Raw genomic sequence first — 18,449 nt, 5'->3', positions numbered from 1 at the left:
AAAAGTGGCAACGGTGGTATTCGAACCCACGCCTCCGAAGAGACTGGTGCCTAAAACCAGCGCCTTAGACCGCTCGGCCACGTTACCGTTGGAGCAGCAGCCGCAAAACGTTTCCTTTGTACTACAAAGATCACTTCGAAATGGAAGTATCTTGGCAATCGCCGTGCCATGTATTTCCACTGCTCTCCCACTGGAAGCGTCTCTTTAGGCCATCCACAGCAAGAAAAAGCCGTGCCCGCCGTATGGTAGCGACGCCACTTGTCTGTAGCTGTCGCAGTTAAGGAGACAGCGTCAAGAGACGTTTTCGTGCCGTGACCAGGTTTCGAACCTGGGCTTTCCGTAACCACTAAAGTATCGTAGCTGTAACTGTCAGGCGGAGCTAGAATGCTCCATGTATCAAACATATGTGAGCTCAAGGAGGTTACACTTGAAGAAAAAGCGGCAGCTTAACGCGATCACAGCAAAGCCCCCGGCAGCTACGGGATTCGAAACCGCGCCTACAGAGAGTCTGGTGCCTTAAACCAGCGCCTTAAAGCGCTCGGCCACGCTACATGCGCTGCTTGGAGCGCCAGTGTTCCTAGCATTTGTACAAACAGTGCACGCCACAGCTTCCTGTTCTGCTGGGACTGGCTGCTCATCCATCGCACTTCAAACAACTGCCCTTTTCGACTACAGAGAGCAGCGGACGTCTGCGCTCTGGGAGGCGACATTACGTGTTGGGGATGAAGTGGTAGGGCAAACTGCGGCCTGCGGAACACGAGTGAAAAAATCAAGAGAGTACTGTCATTTCGAGTACTCGCCATTGCAACGGCAGCAAGGCAAAACTTTCAAAATTGCCGTGACCAGGATTCGAACCTGGGTTATTGCGGCCACAACGCAATGTCCTAACCACTAGACGATCACGGCCACGGACGCGCCCGCGAAAGCAGCTGCCTGTAATGCAAGTGGCGATACACAGCAGAGCCTAGGCCAAGGTGTACGCCACAGCAGTGTGAGACACGGTCTCCATCACATGTATATGAGCAAATGAACGTGCCTGCGCTGTCAGGACACTAACTACAGTGGTTAGCTGCATTCACCTCCGTGGCAATGTCTTGCAGTCCCCCAAGCCTCTTGACTACAGGTATGTGGCTGGATAACAAGTGGATAGACGCTTCATCTCTCTCGCCGTCAGGTGTTGCCGTGAATCATACTTAACGTAGCTTTCTGCACGCGTCAGCGTAGCGTCAGTCGAGCAAAGTCGAGACAAGTCGCATAAGAGGAGCAACAAAAACGCGCGATTCCGGTACCGGGAATCGAACCCGGGCCTCCTGGGTGAGAGCCAGGTATCCTAGCCACTAGACCACACCGGATAACGACGGCAGTGCTCTTTCCAGCGAACGCAGCAGCCACCCACAGTTAACTGACGACAACTGTAAAAAATCCACTCTCTCGCGTTATAGAACGGCGTGCCCCGGACGCATTTCGTGGAGACGGACGCCAGCAATGATGAGAGCAAAAGGTGCCTACAAATCCTGTCGTTGCACCACGCACTGTTCTACGACAATTCACCAAGCAGACGCTCACGCCTTGTTGTGCTGTTTCCTTTGCGGGCAATGAGTGCACCTGCCTTCGACACAGGAAACATTACACGTTTGGCAGCTGTGGGATTGGAACCCACGCCTCCGAAGAGAATGGTGCCTGAAACCAGCGCCTTAGACCGCTCGGCCACGCTACCTACACAACACGCGCGTCACAAGAGCTGCGTCCTACCCCACGAGAACACACCGCAACGGCACAAAAATGAGACGTAAAAAGTGGCAACGGTGGTATTCGAACCCACGCCTCCGAAGAGACTGGTGCCTAAAACCAGCGCCTTAGACCGCTCGGCCACGTTACCGTTGGAGCAGCAGCCGCAAAACGTTTCCTTTGTACTACAAAGATCACTTCGAAATGGAAGTATCTTGGCAATCGCCGTGCCATGTATTTCCACTGCTCTCCCACTGGAAGCGTCTCTTTAGGCCATCCACAGCAAGAAAAAGCCGTGCCCGCCGTATGGTAGCGACGCCACTTGTCTGTAGCTGTCGCAGTTAAGGAGACAGCGTCAAGAGACGTTTTCGTGCCGTGACCAGGTTTCGAACCTGGGCTTTCCGTAACCACTAAAGTATCGTAGCTGTAACTGTCAGGCGGAGCTAGAATGCTCCATGTATCAAACATATGTGAGCTCAAGGAGGTTACACTTGAAGAAAAAGCGGCAGCTTAACGCGATCACAGCAAAGCCCCCGGCAGCTACGGGATTCGAAACCGCGCCTACAGAGAGTCTGGTGCCTTAAACCAGCGCCTTAAAGCGCTCGGCCACGCTACATGCGCTGCTTGGAGCGCCAGTGTTCCTAGCATTTGTACAAACAGTGCACGCCACAGCTTCCTGTTCTGCTGGGACTGGCTGCTCATCCATCGCACTTCAAACAACTGCCCTTTTCGACTACAGAGAGCAGCGGACGTCTGCGCTCTGGGAGGCGACATTACGTGTTGGGGATGAAGTGGTAGGGCAAACTGCGGCCTGCGGAACACGAGTGAAAAAATCAAGAGAGTACTGTCATTTCGAGTACTCGCCATTGCAACGGCAGCAAGGCAAAACTTTCAAAATTGCCGTGACCAGGATTCGAACCTGGGTTATTGCGGCCACAACGCAATGTCCTAACCACTAGACGATCACGGCCACGGACGCGCCCGCGAAAGCAGCTGCCTGTAATGCAAGTGGCGATACACAGCAGAGCCTAGGCCAAGGTGTACGCCACAGCAGTGTGAGACACGGTCTCCATCACATGTATATGAGCAAATGAACGTGCCTGCGCTGTCAGGACACTAACTACAGTGGTTAGCTGCATTCACCTCCGTGGCAATGTCTTGCAGTCCCCCAAGCCTCTTGACTACAGGTATGTGGCTGGATAACAAGTGGATAGACGCTTCATCTCTCTCGCCGTCAGGTGTTGCCGTGAATCATACTTAACGTAGCTTTCTGCACGCGTCAGCGTAGCGTCAGTCGAGCAAAGTCGAGACAAGTCGCATAAGAGGAGCAACAAAAACGCGCGATTCCGGTACCGGGAATCGAACCCGGGCCTCCTGGGTGAGAGCCAGGTATCCTAGCCACTAGACCACACCGGATAACGACGGCAGTGCTCTTTCCAGCGAACGCAGCAGCCACCCACAGTTAACTGACGACAACTGTAAAAAATCCACTCTCTCGCGTTATAGAACGGCGTGCCCCGGACGCATTTCGTGGAGACGGACGCCAGCAATGATGAGAGCAAAAGGTGCCTACAAATCCTGTCGTTGCACCACGCACTGTTCTACGACAATTCACCAAGCAGACGCTCACGCCTTGTTGTGCTGTTTCCTTTGCGGGCAATGAGTGCACCTGCCTTCGACACAGGAAACATTACACGTTTGGCAGCTGTGGGATTGGAACCCACGCCTCCGAAGAGAATGGTGCCTGAAACCAGCGCCTTAGACCGCTCGGCCACGCTACCTACACAACACGCGCGTCACAAGAGCTGCGTCCTACCCCACGAGAACACACCGCAACGGCACAAAAATGAGACGTAAAAAGTGGCAACGGTGGTATTCGAACCCACGCCTCCGAAGAGACTGGTGCCTAAAACCAGCGCCTTAGACCGCTCGGCCACGTTACCGTTGGAGCAGCAGCCGCAAAACGTTTCCTTTGTACTACAAAGATCACTTCGAAATGGAAGTATCTTGGCAATCGCCGTGCCATGTATTTCCACTGCTCTCCCACTGGAAGCGTCTCTTTAGGCCATCCACAGCAAGAAAAAGCCGTGCCCGCCGTATGGTAGCGACGCCACTTGTCTGTAGCTGTCGCAGTTAAGGAGACAGCGTCAAGAGACGTTTTCGTGCCGTGACCAGGTTTCGAACCTGGGCTTTCCGTAACCACTAAAGTATCGTAGCTGTAACTGTCAGGCGGAGCTAGAATGCTCCATGTATCAAACATATGTGAGCTCAAGGAGGTTACACTTGAAGAAAAAGCGGCAGCTTAACGCGATCACAGCAAAGCCCCCGGCAGCTACGGGATTCGAAACCGCGCCTACAGAGAGTCTGGTGCCTTAAACCAGCGCCTTAAAGCGCTCGGCCACGCTACATGCGCTGCTTGGAGCGCCAGTGTTCCTAGCATTTGTACAAACAGTGCACGCCACAGCTTCCTGTTCTGCTGGGACTGGCTGCTCATCCATCGCACTTCAAACAACTGCCCTTTTCGACTACAGAGAGCAGCGGACGTCTGCGCTCTGGGAGGCGACATTACGTGTTGGGGATGAAGTGGTAGGGCAAACTGCGGCCTGCGGAACACGAGTGAAAAAATCAAGAGAGTACTGTCATTTCGAGTACTCGCCATTGCAACGGCAGCAAGGCAAAACTTTCAAAATTGCCGTGACCAGGATTCGAACCTGGGTTATTGCGGCCACAACGCAATGTCCTAACCACTAGACGATCACGGCCACGGACGCGCCCGCGAAAGCAGCTGCCTGTAATGCAAGTGGCGATACACAGCAGAGCCTAGGCCAAGGTGTACGCCACAGCAGTGTGAGACACGGTCTCCATCACATGTATATGAGCAAATGAACGTGCCTGCGCTGTCAGGACACTAACTACAGTGGTTAGCTGCATTCACCTCCGTGGCAATGTCTTGCAGTCCCCCAAGCCTCTTGACTACAGGTATGTGGCTGGATAACAAGTGGATAGACGCTTCATCTCTCTCGCCGTCAGGTGTTGCCGTGAATCATACTTAACGTAGCTTTCTGCACGCGTCAGCGTAGCGTCAGTCGAGCAAAGTCGAGACAAGTCGCATAAGAGGAGCAACAAAAACGCGCGATTCCGGTACCGGGAATCGAACCCGGGCCTCCTGGGTGAGAGCCAGGTATCCTAGCCACTAGACCACACCGGATAACGACGGCAGTGCTCTTTCCAGCGAACGCAGCAGCCACCCACAGTTAACTGACGACAACTGTAAAAAATCCACTCTCTCGCGTTATAGAACGGCGTGCCCCGGACGCATTTCGTGGAGACGGACGCCAGCAATGATGAGAGCAAAAGGTGCCTACAAATCCTGTCGTTGCACCACGCACTGTTCTACGACAATTCACCAAGCAGACGCTCACGCCTTGTTGTGCTGTTTCCTTTGCGGGCAATGAGTGCACCTGCCTTCGACACAGGAAACATTACACGTTTGGCAGCTGTGGGATTGGAACCCACGCCTCCGAAGAGAATGGTGCCTGAAACCAGCGCCTTAGACCGCTCGGCCACGCTACCTACACAACACGCGCGTCACAAGAGCTGCGTCCTACCCCACGAGAACACACCGCAACGGCACAAAAATGAGACGTAAAAAGTGGCAACGGTGGTATTCGAACCCACGCCTCCGAAGAGACTGGTGCCTAAAACCAGCGCCTTAGACCGCTCGGCCACGTTACCGTTGGAGCAGCAGCCGCAAAACGTTTCCTTTGTACTACAAAGATCACTTCGAAATGGAAGTATCTTGGCAATCGCCGTGCCATGTATTTCCACTGCTCTCCCACTGGAAGCGTCTCTTTAGGCCATCCACAGCAAGAAAAAGCCGTGCCCGCCGTATGGTAGCGACGCCACTTGTCTGTAGCTGTCGCAGTTAAGGAGACAGCGTCAAGAGACGTTTTCGTGCCGTGACCAGGTTTCGAACCTGGGCTTTCCGTAACCACTAAAGTATCGTAGCTGTAACTGTCAGGCGGAGCTAGAATGCTCCATGTATCAAACATATGTGAGCTCAAGGAGGTTACACTTGAAGAAAAAGCGGCAGCTTAACGCGATCACAGCAAAGCCCCCGGCAGCTACGGGATTCGAAACCGCGCCTACAGAGAGTCTGGTGCCTTAAACCAGCGCCTTAAAGCGCTCGGCCACGCTACATGCGCTGCTTGGAGCGCCAGTGTTCCTAGCATTTGTACAAACAGTGCACGCCACAGCTTCCTGTTCTGCTGGGACTGGCTGCTCATCCATCGCACTTCAAACAACTGCCCTTTTCGACTACAGAGAGCAGCGGACGTCTGCGCTCTGGGAGGCGACATTACGTGTTGGGGATGAAGTGGTAGGGCAAACTGCGGCCTGCGGAACACGAGTGAAAAAATCAAGAGAGTACTGTCATTTCGAGTACTCGCCATTGCAACGGCAGCAAGGCAAAACTTTCAAAATTGCCGTGACCAGGATTCGAACCTGGGTTATTGCGGCCACAACGCAATGTCCTAACCACTAGACGATCACGGCCACGGACGCGCCCGCGAAAGCAGCTGCCTGCAATGCAAGTGGCGATACACAGCAGAGCCTAGGCCAAGGTGTACGCCACAGCAGTGTGAGACACGGTCTCCATCACATGTATATGAGCAAATGAACGTGCCTGCGCTGTCAGGACACTAACTACAGTGGTTAGCTGCATTCACCTCCGTGGCAATGTCTTGCAGTCCCCCAAGCCTCTTGACTACAGGTATGTGGCTGGATAACAAGTGGATAGACGCTTCATCTCTCTCGCCGTCAGGTGTTGCCGTGAATCATACTTAACGTAGCTTTCTGCACGCGTCAGCGTAGCGTCAGTCGAGCAAAGTCGAGACAAGTCGCATAAGAGGAGCAACAAAAACGCGCGATTCCGGTACCGGGAATCGAACCCGGGCCTCCTGGGTGAGAGCCAGGTATCCTAGCCACTAGACCACACCGGATAACGACGGCAGTGCTCTTTCCAGCGAACGCAGCAGCCACCCACAGTTAACTGACGACAACTGTAAAAAATCCACTCTCTCGCGTTATAGAACGGCGTGCCCCGGACGCATTTCGTGGAGACGGACGCCAGCAATGATGAGAGCAAAAGGTGCCTACAAATCCTGTCGTTGCACCACGCACTGTTCTACGACAATTCACCAAGCAGACGCTCACGCCTTGTTGTGCTGTTTCCTTTGCGGGCAATGAGTGCACCTGCCTTCGACACAGGAAACATTACACGTTTGGCAGCTGTGGGATTGGAACCCACGCCTCCGAAGAGAATGGTGCCTGAAACCAGCGCCTTAGACCGCTCGGCCACGCTACCTACACAACACGCGCGTCACAAGAGCTGCGTCCTACCCCACGAGAACACACCGCAACGGCACAAAAATGAGACGTAAAAAGTGGCAACGGTGGTATTCGAACCCACGCCTCCGAAGAGACTGGTGCCTAAAACCAGCGCCTTAGACCGCTCGGCCACGTTACCGTTGGAGCAGCAGCCGCAAAACGTTTCCTTTGTACTACAAAGATCACTTCGAAATGGAAGTATCTTGGCAATCGCCGTGCCATGTATTTCCACTGCTCTCCCACTGGAAGCGTCTCTTTAGGCCATCCACAGAAAGAAAAAGCCGTGCCCGCCGTATGGTAGCGACGCCACTTGTCTGTAGCTGTCGCAGTTAAGGAGACAGCGTCAAGAGACGTTTTCGTGCCGTGACCAGGTTTCGAACCTGGGCTTTCCGTAACCACTAAAGTATCGTAGCTGTAACTGTCAGGCGGAGCTAGAATGCTCCATGTATCAAACATATGTGAGCTCAAGGAGGTTACACTTGAAGAAAAAGCGGCAGCTTAACGCGATCACAGCAAAGCCCCCGGCAGCTACGGGATTCGAAACCGCGCCTACAGAGAGTCTGGTGCCTTAAACCAGCGCCTTAAAGCGCTCGGCCACGCTACATGCGCTGCTTGGAGCGCCAGTGTTCCTAGCATTTGTACAAACAGTGCACGCCACAGCTTCCTGTTCTGCTGGGACTGGCTGCTCATCCATCGCACTTCAAACAACTGCCCTTTTCGACTACAGAGAGCAGCGGACGTCTGCGCTCTGGGAGGCGACATTACGTGTTGGGGATGAAGTGGTAGGGCAAACTGCGGCCTGCGGAACACGAGTGAAAAAATCAAGAGAGTACTGTCATTTCGAGTACTCGCCATTGCAACGGCAGCAAGGCAAAACTTTCAAAATTGCCGTGACCAGGATTCGAACCTGGGTTATTGCGGCCACAACGCAATGTCCTAACCACTAGACGATCACGGCCACGGACGCGCCCGCGAAAGCAGCTGCCTGCAATGCAAGTGGCGATACACAGCAGAGCCTAGGCCAAGGTGTACGCCACAGCAGTGTGAGACACGGTCTCCATCACATGTATATGAGCAAATGAACGTGCCTGCGCTGTCAGGACACTAACTACAGTGGTTAGCTGCATTCACCTCCGTGGCAATGTCTTGCAGTCCCCCAAGCCTCTTGACTACAGGTATGTGGCTGGATAACAAGTGGATAGACGCTTCATCTCTCTCGCCGTCAGGTGTTGCCGTGAATCATACTTAACGTAGCTTTCTGCACGCGTCAGCGTAGCGTCAGTCGAGCAAAGTCGAGACAAGTCGCATAAGAGGAGCAACAAAAACGCGCGATTCCGGTACCGGGAATCGAACCCGGGCCTCCTGGGTGAGAGCCAGGTATCCTAGCCACTAGACCACACCGGATAACGACGGCAGTGCTCTTTCCAGCGAACGCAGCAGCCACCCACAGTTAACTGACGACAACTGTAAAAAATCCACTCTCTCGCGTTATAGAACGGCGTGCCCCGGACGCATTTCGTGGAGACGGACGCCAGCAATGATGAGAGCAAAAGGTGCCTACAAATCCTGTCGTTGCACCACGCACTGTTCTACGACAATTCACCAAGCAGACGCTCACGCCTTGTTGTGCTGTTTCCTTTGCGGGCAATGAGTGCACCTGCCTTCGACACAGGAAACATTACACGTTTGGCAGCTGTGGGATTGGAACCCACGCCTCCGAAGAGAATGGTGCCTGAAACCAGCGCCTTAGACCGCTCGGCCACGCTACCTACACAACACGCGCGTCACAAGAGCTGCGTCCTACCCCACGAGAACACACCGCAACGGCACAAAAATGAGACGTAAAAAGTGGCAACGGTGGGATTCGAACCCACGCCTCCGAAGAGACTGGTGCCTAAAACCAGCGCCTTAGACCGCTCGGCCACGTTACCGTTGGAGCAGCAGCCGCAAAACGTTTCCTTTGTACTACAAAGATCACTTCGAAATGGAAGTATCTTGGCAATCGCCGTGCCATGTATTTCCACTGCTCTCCCACTGGAAGCGTCTCTTTAGGCCATCCACAGCAAGAAAAAGCCGTGCCCGCCGTATGGTAGCGACGCCACTTGTCTGTAGCTGTCGCAGTTAAGGAGACAGCGTCAAGAGACGTTTTCGTGCCGTGACCAGGTTTCGAACCTGGGCTTTCCGTAACCACTAAAGTATCGTAGCTGTAACTGTCAGGCGGAGCTAGAATGCTCCATGTATCAAACATATGTGAGCTCAAGGAGGTTACACTTGAAGAAAAAGCGGCAGCTTAACGCGATCACAGTAAAGCCCCCGGCAGCTACGGGATTCGAAACCGCGCCTACAGAGAGTCTGGTGCCTTAAACCAGCGCCTTAAAGCGCTCGGCCACGCTACATGCGCTGCTTGGAGCGCCAGTGTTCCTAGCATTTGTACAAACAGTGCACGCCACAGCTTCCTGTTCTGCTGGGACTGGCTGCTCATCCATCGCACTTCAAACAACTGCCCTTTTCGACTACAGAGAGCAGCGGACGTCTGCGCTCTGGGAGGCGACATTACGTGTTGGGGATGAAGTGGTAGGGCAAACTGCGGCCTGCGGAACACGAGTGAAAAAATCAAGAGAGTACTGTCATTTCGAGTACTCGCCATTGCAACGGCAGCAAGGCAAAACTTTCAAAATTGCCGTGACCAGGATTCGAACCTGGGTTATTGCGGCCACAACGCAATGTCCTAACCACTAGACGATCACGGCCACGGACGCGCCCGCGAAAGCAGCTGCCTGCAATGCAAGTGGCGATACACAGCAGAGCCTAGGCCAAGGTGTACGCCACAGCAGTGTGAGACACGGTCTCCATCACATGTATATGAGCAAATGAACGTGCCTGCGCTGTCAGGACACTAACTACAGTGGTTAGCTGCATTCACCTCCGTGGCAATGTCTTGCAGTCCCCCAAGCCTCTTGACTACAGGTATGTGGCTGGATAACAAGTGGATAGACGCTTCATCTCTCTCGCCGTCAGGTGTTGCCGTGAATCATACTTAACGTAGCTTTCTGCACGCGTCAGCGTAGCGTCAGTCGAGCAAAGTCGAGACAAGTCGCATAAGAGGAGCAACAAAAACGCGCGATTCCGGTACCGGGAATCGAACCCGGGCCTCCTGGGTGAGAGCCAGGTATCCTAGCCACTAGACCACACCGGATAACGACGGCAGTGCTCTTTCCAGCGAACGCAGCAGCCACCCACAGTTAACTGACGACAACTGTAAAAAATCCACTCTCTCGCGTTATAGAACGGCGTGCCCCGGACGCATTTCGTGGAGACGGACGCCAGCAATGATGAGAGCAAAAGGTGCCTACAAATCCTGTCGTTGCACCACGCACTGTTCTACGACAATTCACCAAGCAGACGCTCACGCCTTGTTGTGCTGTTTCCTTTGCGGGCAATGAGTGCACCTGCCTTCGACACAGGAAACATTACACGTTTGGCAGCTGTGGGATTGGAACCCACGCCTCCGAAGAGAATGGTGCCTGAAACCAGCGCCTTAGACCGCTCGGCCACGCTACCTACACAACACGCGCGTCACAAGAGCTGCGTCCTACCCCACGAGAACACACCGCAACGGCACAAAAATGAGACGTAAAAAGTGGCAACGGTGGTATTCGAACCCACGCCTCCGAAGAGACTGGTGCCTAAAACCAGCGCCTTAGACCGCTCGGCCACGTTACCGTTGGAGCAGCAGCCGCAAAACGTTTCCTTTGTACTACAAAGATCACTTCGAAATGGAAGTATCTTGGCAATCGCCGTGCCATGTATTTCCACTGCTCTCCCACTGGAAGCGTCTCTTTAGGCCATCCACAGAAAGAAAAAGCCGTGCCCGCCGTATGGTAGCGACGCCACTTGTCTGTAGCTGTCGCAGTTAAGGAGACAGCGTCAAGAGACGTTTTCGTGCCGTGACCAGGTTTCGAACCTGGGCTTTCCGTAACCACTAAAGTATCGTAGCTGTAACTGTCAGGCGGAGCTAGAATGCTCCATGTATCAAACATATGTGAGCTCAAGGAGGTTACACTTGAAGAAAAAGCGGCAGCTTAACGCGATCACAGCAAAGCCCCCGGCAGCTACGGGATTCGAAACCGCGCCTACAGAGAGTCTGGTGCCTTAAACCAGCGCCTTAAAGCGCTCGGCCACGCTACATGCGCTGCTTGGAGCGCCAGTGTTCCTAGCATTTGTACAAACAGTGCACGCCACAGCTTCCTGTTCTGCTGGGACTGGCTGCTCATCCATCGCACTTCAAACAACTGCCCTTTTCGACTACAGAGAGCAGCGGACGTCTGCGCTCTGGGAGGCGACATTACGTGTTGGGGATGAAGTGGTAGGGCAAACTGCGGCCTGCGGAACACGAGTGAAAAAATCAAGAGAGTACTGTCATTTCGAGTACTCGCCATTGCAACGGCAGCAAGGCAAAACTTTCAAAATTGCCGTGACCAGGATTCGAACCTGGGTTATTGCGGCCACAACGCAATGTCCTAACCACTAGACGATCACGGCCACGGACGCGCCCGCGAAAGCAGCTGCCTGCAATGCAAGTGGCGATACACAGCAGAGCCTAGGCCAAGGTGTACGCCACAGCAGTGTGAGACACGGTCTCCATCACATGTATATGAGCAAATGAACGTGCCTGCGCTGTCAGGACACTAACTACAGTGGTTAGCTGCATTCACCTCCGTGGCAATGTCTTGCAGTCCCCCAAGCCTCTTGACTACAGGTATGTGGCTGGATAACAAGTGGATAGACGCTTCATCTCTCTCGCCGTCAGGTGTTGCCGTGAATCATACTTAACGTAGCTTTCTGCACGCGTCAGCGTAGCGTCAGTCGAGCAAAGTCGAGACAAGTCGCATAAGAGGAGCAACAAAAACGCGCGATTCCGGTACCGGGAATCGAACCCGGGCCTCCTGGGTGAGAGCCAGGTATCCTAGCCACTAGACCACACCGGATAACGACGGCAGTGCTCTTTCCAGCGAACGCAGCAGCCACCCACAGTTAACTGACGACAACTGTAAAAAATCCACTCTCTCGCGTTATAGAACGGCGTGCCCCGGACGCATTTCGTGGAGACGGACGCCAGCAATGATGAGAGCAAAAGGTGCCTACAAATCCTGTCGTTGCACCACGCACTGTTCTACGACAATTCACCAAGCAGACGCTCACGCCTTGTTGTGCTGTTTCCTTTGCGGGCAATGAGTGCACCTGCCTTCGACACAGGAAACATTACACGTTTGGCAGCTGTGGGATTGGAACCCACGCCTCCGAAGAGAATGGTGCCTGAAACCAGCGCCTTAGACCGCTCGGCCACGCTACCTACACAACACGCGCGTCACAAGAGCTGCGTCCTACCCCACGAGAACACACCGCAACGGCACAAAAATGAGACGTAAAAAGTGGCAACGGTGGGATTCGAACCCACGCCTCCGAAGAGACTGGTGCCTAAAACCAGCGCCTTAGACCGCTCGGCCACGTTACCGTTGGAGCAGCAGCCGCAAAACGTTTCCTTTGTACTACAAAGATCACTTCGAAATGGAAGTATCTTGGCAATCGCCGTGCCATGTATTTCCACTGCTCTCCCACTGGAAGCGTCTCTTTAGGCCATCCACAGCAAGAAAAAGCCGTGCCCGCCGTATGGTAGCGACGCCACTTGTCTGTAGCTGTCGCAGTTAAGGAGACAGCGTCAAGAGACGTTTTCGTGCCGTGACCAGGTTTCGAACCTGGGCTTTCCGTAACCACTAAAGTATCGTAGCTGTAACTGTCAGGCGGAGCTAGAATGCTCCATGTATCAAACATATGTGAGCTCAAGGAGGTTACACTTGAAGAAAAAGCGGCAGCTTAACGCGATCACAGTAAAGCCCCCGGCAGCTACGGGATTCGAAACCGCGCCTACAGAGAGTCTGGTGCCTTAAACCAGCGCCTTAAAGCGCTCGGCCACGCTACATGCGCTGCTTGGAGCGCCAGTGTTCCTAGCATTTGTACAAACAGTGCACGCCACAGCTTCCTGTTCTGCTGGGACTGGCTGCTCATCCATCGCACTTCAAACAACTGCCCTTTTCGACTACAGAGAGCAGCGGACGTCTGCGCTCTGGGAGGCGACATTACGTGTTGGGGATGAAGTGGTAGGGCAAACTGCGGCCTGCGGAACACGAGTGAAAAAATCAAGAGAGTACTGTCATTTCGAGTACTCGCCATTGCAACGGCAGCAAGGCAAAACTTTCAAAATTGCCGTGACCAGGATTCGAACCTGGGTTATTGCGGCCACAACGCAATGTCCTAACCACTAGACGATCACGGCCACGGACGCGCCCGCGAAAGCAGCTGCCTGCAATGCAAGTGGCGATACACAGCAGAGCCTAGGCCAAGGTGTACGCCACAGCAGTGTGAGACACGGTCTCCATCACATGTATATGAGCAAATGAACGTGCCTGCGCTGTCAGGACACTAACTACAGTGGTTAGCTGCATTCACCTCCGTGGCAATGTCTTGCAGTCCCCCAAGCCTCTTGACTACAGGTATGTGGCTGGATAACAAGTGGATAGACGCTTCATCTCTCTCGCCGTCAGGTGTTGCCGTGAATCATACTTAACGTAGCTTTCTGCACGCGTCAGCGTAGCGTCAGTCGAGCAAAGTCGAGACAAGTCGCATAAGAGGAGCAACAAAAACGCGCGATTCCGGTACCGGGAATCGAACCCGGGCCTCCTGGGTGAGAGCCAGGTATCCTAGCCACTAGACCACACCGGATAACGACGGCAGTGCTCTTTCCAGCGAACGCAGCAGCCACCCACAGTTAACTGACGACAACTGTAAAAAATCCACTCTCTCGCGTTATAGAACGGCGTGCCCCGGACGCATTTCGTGGAGACGGACGCCAGCAATGATGAGAGCAAAAGGTGCCTACAAATCCTGTCGTTGCACCACGCACTGTTCTACGACAATTCACCAAGCAGACGCTCACGCCTTGTTGTGCTGTTTCCTTTGCGGGCAATGAGTGCACCTGCCTTCGACACAGGAAACATTACACGTTTGGCAGCTGTGGGATTGGAACCCACGCCTCCGAAGAGAATGGTGCCTGAAACCAGCGCCTTAGACCGCTCGGCCACGCTACCTACACAACACGCGCGTCACAAGAGCTGCGTCCTACCCCACGAGAACACACCGCAACGGCACAAAAATGAGACGTAAAAAGTGGCAACGGTGGTATTCGAACCCACGCCTCCGAAGAGACTGGTGCCTAAAACCAGCGCCTTAGACCGCTCGGCCACGTTACCGTTGGAGCAGCAGCCGCAAAACGTTTCCTTTGTACTACAAAGATCACTTCGAAATGGAAGTATCTTGGCAATCGCCGTGCCATGTATTTCCACTGCTCTCCCACTGGAAGCGTCTCTTTAGGCCATCCACAGCAAGAAAAAGCCGTGCCCGCCGTATGGTAGCGACGCCACTTGTCTGTAGCTGTCGCAGTTAAGGAGACAGCGTCAAGAGACGTTTTCGTGCCGTGACCAGGTTTCGAACCTGGGCTTTCCGTAACCACTAAAGTATCGTAGCTGTAACTGTCAGGCGGAGCTAGAATGCTCCATGTATCAAACATATGTGAGCTCAAGGAGGTTACACTTGAAGAAAAAGCGGCAGCTTAACGCGATCACAGCAAAGCCCCCGGCAGCTACGGGATTCGAAACCGCGCCTACAGAGAGTCTGGTGCCTTAAACCAGCGCCTTAAAGCGCTCGGCCACGCTACATGCGCTGCTTGGAGCGCCAGTGTTCCTAGCATTTGTACAAACAGTGCACGCCACAGCTTCCTGTTCTGCTGGGACTGGCTGCTCATCCATCGCACTTCAAACAACTGCCCTTTTCGACTACAGAGAGCAGCGGACGTCTGCGCTCTGGGAGGCGACATTACGTGTTGGGGATGAAGTGGTAGGGCAAACTGCGGCCTGCGGAACACGAGTGAAAAAATCAAGAGAGTACTGTCATTTCGAGTACTCGCCATTGCAACGGCAGCAAGGCAAAACTTTCAAAATTGCCGTGACCAGGATTCGAACCTGGGTTATTGCGGCCACAACGCAATGTCCTAACCACTAGACGATCACGGCCACGGACGCGCCCGCGAAAGCAGCTGCCTGCAATGCAAGTGGCGATACACAGCAGAGCCTAGGCCAAGGTGTACGCCACAGCAGTGTGAGACACGGTCTCCATCACATGTATATGAGCAAATGAACGTGCCTGCGCTGTCAGGACACTAACTACAGTGGTTAGCTGCATTCACCTCCGTGGCAATGTCTTGCAGTCCCCCAAGCCTCTTGACTACAGGTATGTGGCTGGATAACAAGTGGATAGACGCTTCATCTCTCTCGCCGTCAGGTGTTGCCGTGAATCATACTTAACGTAGCTTTCTGCACGCGTCAGCGTAGCGTCAGTCGAGCAAAGTCGAGACAAGTCGCATAAGAGGAGCAACAAAAACGCGCGATTCCGGTACCGGGAATCGAACCCGGGCCTCCTGGGTGAGAGCCAGGTATCCTAGCCACTAGACCACACCGGATAACGACGGCAGTGCTCTTTCCAGCGAACGCAGCAGCCACCCACAGTTAACTGACGACAACTGTAAAAAATCCACTCTCTCGCGTTATAGAACGGCGTGCCCCGGACGCATTTCGTGGAGACGGACGCCAGCAATGATGAGAGCAAAAGGTGCCTACAAATCCTGTCGTTGCACCACGCACTGTTCTACGACAATTCACCAAGCAGACGCTCACGCCTTGTTGTGCTGTTTCCTTTGCGGGCAATGAGTGCACCTGCCTTCGACACAGGAAACATTACACGTTTGGCAGCTGTGGGATTGGAACCCACGCCTCCGAAGAGAATGGTGCCTGAAACCAGCGCCTTAGACCGCTCGGCCACGCTACCTACACAACACGCGCGTCACAAGAGCTGCGTCCTACCCCACGAGAACACACCGCAACGGCACAAAAATGAGACGTAAAAAGTGGCAACGGTGGTATTCGAACCCACGCCTCCGAAGAGACTGGTGCCTAAAACCAGCGCCTTAGACCGCTCGGCCACGTTACCGTTGGAGCAGCAGCCGCAAAACGTTTCCTTTGTACTACAAAGATCACTTCGAAATGGAAGTATCTTGGCAATCGCCGTGCCATGTATTTCCACTGCTCTCCCACTGGAAGCGTCTCTTTAGGCCATCCACAGCAAGAAAAAGCCGTGCCCGCCGTATGGTAGCGACGCCACTTGTCTGTAGCTGTCGCAGTTAAGGAGACAGCGTCAAGAGACGTTTTCGTGCCGTGACCAGGTTTCGAACCTGGGCTTTCCGTAACCACTAAAGTATCGTAGCTGTAACTGTCAGGCGGAGCTAGAATGCTCCATGTATCAAACATATGTGAGCTCAAGGAGGTTACACTTGAAGAAAAAGCGGCAGCTTAACGCGATCACAGCAAAGCCCCCGGCAGCTACGGGATTCGAAACCGCGCCTACAGAGAGTCTGGTGCCTTAAACCAGCGCCTTAAAGCGCTCGGCCACGCTACATGCGCTGCTTGGAGCGCCAGTGTTCCTAGCATTTGTACAAACAGTGCACGCCACAGCTTCCTGTTCTGCTGGGACTGGCTGCTCATCCATCGCACTTCAAACAACTGCCCTTTTCGACTACAGAGAGCAGCGGACGTCTGCGCTCTGGGAGGCGACATTACGTGTTGGGGATGAAGTGGTAGGGCAAACTGCGGCCTGCGGAACACGAGTGAAAAAATCAAGAGAGTACTGTCATTTCGAGTACTCGCCATTGCAACGGCAGCAAGGCAAAACTTTCAAAATTGCCGTGACCAGGATTCGAACCTGGGTTATTGCGGCCACAACGCAATGTCCTAACCACTAGACGATCACGGCCACGGACGCGCCCGCGAAAGCAGCTGCCTGCAATGCAAGTGGCGATACACAGCAGAGCCTAGGCCAAGGTGTACGCCACAGCAGTGTGAGACACGGTCTCCATCACATGTATATGAGCAAATGAACGTGCCTGCGCTGTCAGGACACTAACTACAGTGGTTAGCTGCATTCACCTCCGTGGCAATGTCTTGCAGTCCCCCAAGCCTCTTGACTACAGGTATGTGGCTGGATAACAAGTGGATAGACGCTTCATCTCTCTCGCCGTCAGGTGTTGCCGTGAATCATACTTAACGTAGCTTTCTGCACGCGTCAGCGTAGCGTCAGTCGAGCAAAGTCGAGACAAGTCGCATAAGAGGAGCAACAAAAACGCGCGATTCCGGTACCGGGAATCGAACCCGGGCCTCCTGGGTGAGAGCCAGGTATCCTAGCCACTAGACCACACCGGATAACGACGGCAGTGCTCTTTCCAGCGAACGCAGCAGCCACCCACAGTTAACTGACGACAACTGTAAAAAATCCACTCTCTCGCGTTATAGAACGGCGTGCCCCGGACGCATTTCGTGGAGACGGACGCCAGCAATGATGAGAGCAAAAGGTGCCTACAAATCCTGTCGTTGCACCACGCACTGTTCTACGACAATTCACCAAGCAGACGCTCACGCCTTGTTGTGCTGTTTCCTTTGCGGGCAATGAGTGCACCTGCCTTCGACACAGGAAACATTACACGTTTGGCAGCTGTGGGATTGGAACCCACGCCTCCGAAGAGAATGGTGCCTGAAACCAGCGCCTTAGACCGCTCGGCCACGCTACCTACACAACACGCGCGTCACAAGAGCTGCGTCCTACCCCACGAGAACACACCGCAACGGCACAAAAATGAGACGTAAAAAGTGGCAACGGTGGTATTCGAACCCACGCCTCCGAAGAGACTGGTGCCTAAAACCAGCGCCTTAGACCGCTCGGCCACGTTACCGTTGGAGCAGCAGCCGCAAAACGTTTCCTTTGTACTACAAAGATCACTTCGAAATGGAAGTATCTTGGCAATCGCCGTGCCATGTATTTCCACTGCTCTCCCACTGGAAGCGTCTCTTTAGGCCATCCACAGCAAGAAAAAGCCGTGCCCGCCGTATGGTAGCGACGCCACTTGTCTGTAGCTGTCGCAGTTAAGGAGACAGCGTCAAGAGACGTTTTCGTGCCGTGACCAGGTTTCGAACCTGGGCTTTCCGTAACCACTAAAGTATCGTAGCTGTAACTGTCAGGCGGAGCTAGAATGCTCCATGTATCAAACATATGTGAGCTCAAGGAGGTTACACTTGAAGAAAAAGCGGCAGCTTAACGCGATCACAGCAAAGCCCCCGGCAGCTACGGGATTCGAAACCGCGCCTACAGAGAGTCTGGTGCCTTAAACCAGCGCC

General features: G+C 53.9%; 31 non-coding genes across 31 annotated transcripts; all 31 read right to left on the bottom strand.

The window, feature by feature from the left end:
* Window positions 1–5: 5 nt before the first annotated feature.
* Window positions 6–87, bottom strand: Trnal-uag (transfer RNA leucine (anticodon UAG)). Its single transcript has one exon. It is a non-coding gene; the product is annotated as a tRNA-Leu (tRNA).
* Window positions 88–834: 747 nt separating this feature from the next.
* Window positions 835–906, bottom strand: Trnah-gug (transfer RNA histidin (anticodon GUG)). The gene has a single exon. It is a non-coding gene; the product is annotated as a tRNA-His (tRNA).
* Window positions 907–1,280: 374 nt separating this feature from the next.
* On the bottom strand, window positions 1,281–1,352 carry Trnae-cuc (transfer RNA glutamic acid (anticodon CUC)). The gene has a single exon. It is a non-coding gene; the product is annotated as a tRNA-Glu (tRNA).
* A 445-nt stretch (window positions 1,353–1,797) lies between these two features.
* Trnal-uag (transfer RNA leucine (anticodon UAG)) lies at window positions 1,798–1,879 on the bottom strand. Its single transcript has one exon. It is a non-coding gene; the product is annotated as a tRNA-Leu (tRNA).
* Window positions 1,880–2,626: 747 nt separating this feature from the next.
* On the bottom strand, window positions 2,627–2,698 carry Trnah-gug (transfer RNA histidin (anticodon GUG)). The gene has a single exon. It is a non-coding gene; the product is annotated as a tRNA-His (tRNA).
* A 374-nt stretch (window positions 2,699–3,072) lies between these two features.
* On the bottom strand, window positions 3,073–3,144 carry Trnae-cuc (transfer RNA glutamic acid (anticodon CUC)). Its single transcript has one exon. It is a non-coding gene; the product is annotated as a tRNA-Glu (tRNA).
* A 445-nt stretch (window positions 3,145–3,589) lies between these two features.
* Trnal-uag (transfer RNA leucine (anticodon UAG)) lies at window positions 3,590–3,671 on the bottom strand. Its single transcript has one exon. It is a non-coding gene; the product is annotated as a tRNA-Leu (tRNA).
* A 747-nt stretch (window positions 3,672–4,418) lies between these two features.
* Window positions 4,419–4,490, bottom strand: Trnah-gug (transfer RNA histidin (anticodon GUG)). Its single transcript has one exon. It is a non-coding gene; the product is annotated as a tRNA-His (tRNA).
* A 374-nt stretch (window positions 4,491–4,864) lies between these two features.
* Trnae-cuc (transfer RNA glutamic acid (anticodon CUC)) lies at window positions 4,865–4,936 on the bottom strand. The gene has a single exon. It is a non-coding gene; the product is annotated as a tRNA-Glu (tRNA).
* A 445-nt stretch (window positions 4,937–5,381) lies between these two features.
* Trnal-uag (transfer RNA leucine (anticodon UAG)) lies at window positions 5,382–5,463 on the bottom strand. Its single transcript has one exon. It is a non-coding gene; the product is annotated as a tRNA-Leu (tRNA).
* Window positions 5,464–6,210: 747 nt separating this feature from the next.
* Window positions 6,211–6,282, bottom strand: Trnah-gug (transfer RNA histidin (anticodon GUG)). The gene has a single exon. It is a non-coding gene; the product is annotated as a tRNA-His (tRNA).
* Window positions 6,283–6,656: 374 nt separating this feature from the next.
* Window positions 6,657–6,728, bottom strand: Trnae-cuc (transfer RNA glutamic acid (anticodon CUC)). The gene has a single exon. It is a non-coding gene; the product is annotated as a tRNA-Glu (tRNA).
* A 445-nt stretch (window positions 6,729–7,173) lies between these two features.
* Trnal-uag (transfer RNA leucine (anticodon UAG)) lies at window positions 7,174–7,255 on the bottom strand. Its single transcript has one exon. It is a non-coding gene; the product is annotated as a tRNA-Leu (tRNA).
* A 747-nt stretch (window positions 7,256–8,002) lies between these two features.
* On the bottom strand, window positions 8,003–8,074 carry Trnah-gug (transfer RNA histidin (anticodon GUG)). Its single transcript has one exon. It is a non-coding gene; the product is annotated as a tRNA-His (tRNA).
* Window positions 8,075–8,448: 374 nt separating this feature from the next.
* Window positions 8,449–8,520, bottom strand: Trnae-cuc (transfer RNA glutamic acid (anticodon CUC)). The gene has a single exon. It is a non-coding gene; the product is annotated as a tRNA-Glu (tRNA).
* Window positions 8,521–8,965: 445 nt separating this feature from the next.
* On the bottom strand, window positions 8,966–9,047 carry Trnal-uag (transfer RNA leucine (anticodon UAG)). Its single transcript has one exon. It is a non-coding gene; the product is annotated as a tRNA-Leu (tRNA).
* Window positions 9,048–9,794: 747 nt separating this feature from the next.
* On the bottom strand, window positions 9,795–9,866 carry Trnah-gug (transfer RNA histidin (anticodon GUG)). The gene has a single exon. It is a non-coding gene; the product is annotated as a tRNA-His (tRNA).
* A 374-nt stretch (window positions 9,867–10,240) lies between these two features.
* Trnae-cuc (transfer RNA glutamic acid (anticodon CUC)) lies at window positions 10,241–10,312 on the bottom strand. The gene has a single exon. It is a non-coding gene; the product is annotated as a tRNA-Glu (tRNA).
* Window positions 10,313–10,757: 445 nt separating this feature from the next.
* On the bottom strand, window positions 10,758–10,839 carry Trnal-uag (transfer RNA leucine (anticodon UAG)). The gene has a single exon. It is a non-coding gene; the product is annotated as a tRNA-Leu (tRNA).
* A 747-nt stretch (window positions 10,840–11,586) lies between these two features.
* Window positions 11,587–11,658, bottom strand: Trnah-gug (transfer RNA histidin (anticodon GUG)). Its single transcript has one exon. It is a non-coding gene; the product is annotated as a tRNA-His (tRNA).
* Window positions 11,659–12,032: 374 nt separating this feature from the next.
* On the bottom strand, window positions 12,033–12,104 carry Trnae-cuc (transfer RNA glutamic acid (anticodon CUC)). Its single transcript has one exon. It is a non-coding gene; the product is annotated as a tRNA-Glu (tRNA).
* A 445-nt stretch (window positions 12,105–12,549) lies between these two features.
* On the bottom strand, window positions 12,550–12,631 carry Trnal-uag (transfer RNA leucine (anticodon UAG)). Its single transcript has one exon. It is a non-coding gene; the product is annotated as a tRNA-Leu (tRNA).
* A 747-nt stretch (window positions 12,632–13,378) lies between these two features.
* Trnah-gug (transfer RNA histidin (anticodon GUG)) lies at window positions 13,379–13,450 on the bottom strand. The gene has a single exon. It is a non-coding gene; the product is annotated as a tRNA-His (tRNA).
* A 374-nt stretch (window positions 13,451–13,824) lies between these two features.
* On the bottom strand, window positions 13,825–13,896 carry Trnae-cuc (transfer RNA glutamic acid (anticodon CUC)). Its single transcript has one exon. It is a non-coding gene; the product is annotated as a tRNA-Glu (tRNA).
* Window positions 13,897–14,341: 445 nt separating this feature from the next.
* Trnal-uag (transfer RNA leucine (anticodon UAG)) lies at window positions 14,342–14,423 on the bottom strand. The gene has a single exon. It is a non-coding gene; the product is annotated as a tRNA-Leu (tRNA).
* A 747-nt stretch (window positions 14,424–15,170) lies between these two features.
* Window positions 15,171–15,242, bottom strand: Trnah-gug (transfer RNA histidin (anticodon GUG)). Its single transcript has one exon. It is a non-coding gene; the product is annotated as a tRNA-His (tRNA).
* Window positions 15,243–15,616: 374 nt separating this feature from the next.
* Trnae-cuc (transfer RNA glutamic acid (anticodon CUC)) lies at window positions 15,617–15,688 on the bottom strand. The gene has a single exon. It is a non-coding gene; the product is annotated as a tRNA-Glu (tRNA).
* Window positions 15,689–16,133: 445 nt separating this feature from the next.
* Trnal-uag (transfer RNA leucine (anticodon UAG)) lies at window positions 16,134–16,215 on the bottom strand. The gene has a single exon. It is a non-coding gene; the product is annotated as a tRNA-Leu (tRNA).
* A 747-nt stretch (window positions 16,216–16,962) lies between these two features.
* Trnah-gug (transfer RNA histidin (anticodon GUG)) lies at window positions 16,963–17,034 on the bottom strand. Its single transcript has one exon. It is a non-coding gene; the product is annotated as a tRNA-His (tRNA).
* Window positions 17,035–17,408: 374 nt separating this feature from the next.
* Window positions 17,409–17,480, bottom strand: Trnae-cuc (transfer RNA glutamic acid (anticodon CUC)). The gene has a single exon. It is a non-coding gene; the product is annotated as a tRNA-Glu (tRNA).
* Window positions 17,481–17,925: 445 nt separating this feature from the next.
* Window positions 17,926–18,007, bottom strand: Trnal-uag (transfer RNA leucine (anticodon UAG)). The gene has a single exon. It is a non-coding gene; the product is annotated as a tRNA-Leu (tRNA).
* Window positions 18,008–18,449: the final 442 nt, after the last annotated feature.

This window comes from Schistocerca serialis, unplaced genomic scaffold (assembly GCF_023864345.2).
Source record: "Schistocerca serialis cubense isolate TAMUIC-IGC-003099 unplaced genomic scaffold, iqSchSeri2.2 HiC_scaffold_761, whole genome shotgun sequence".
NCBI classification, from domain to species: domain Eukaryota; kingdom Metazoa; phylum Arthropoda; class Insecta; order Orthoptera; family Acrididae; genus Schistocerca; species Schistocerca serialis.
This window is presented reverse-complemented; position numbering and strand designations above follow the sequence as displayed.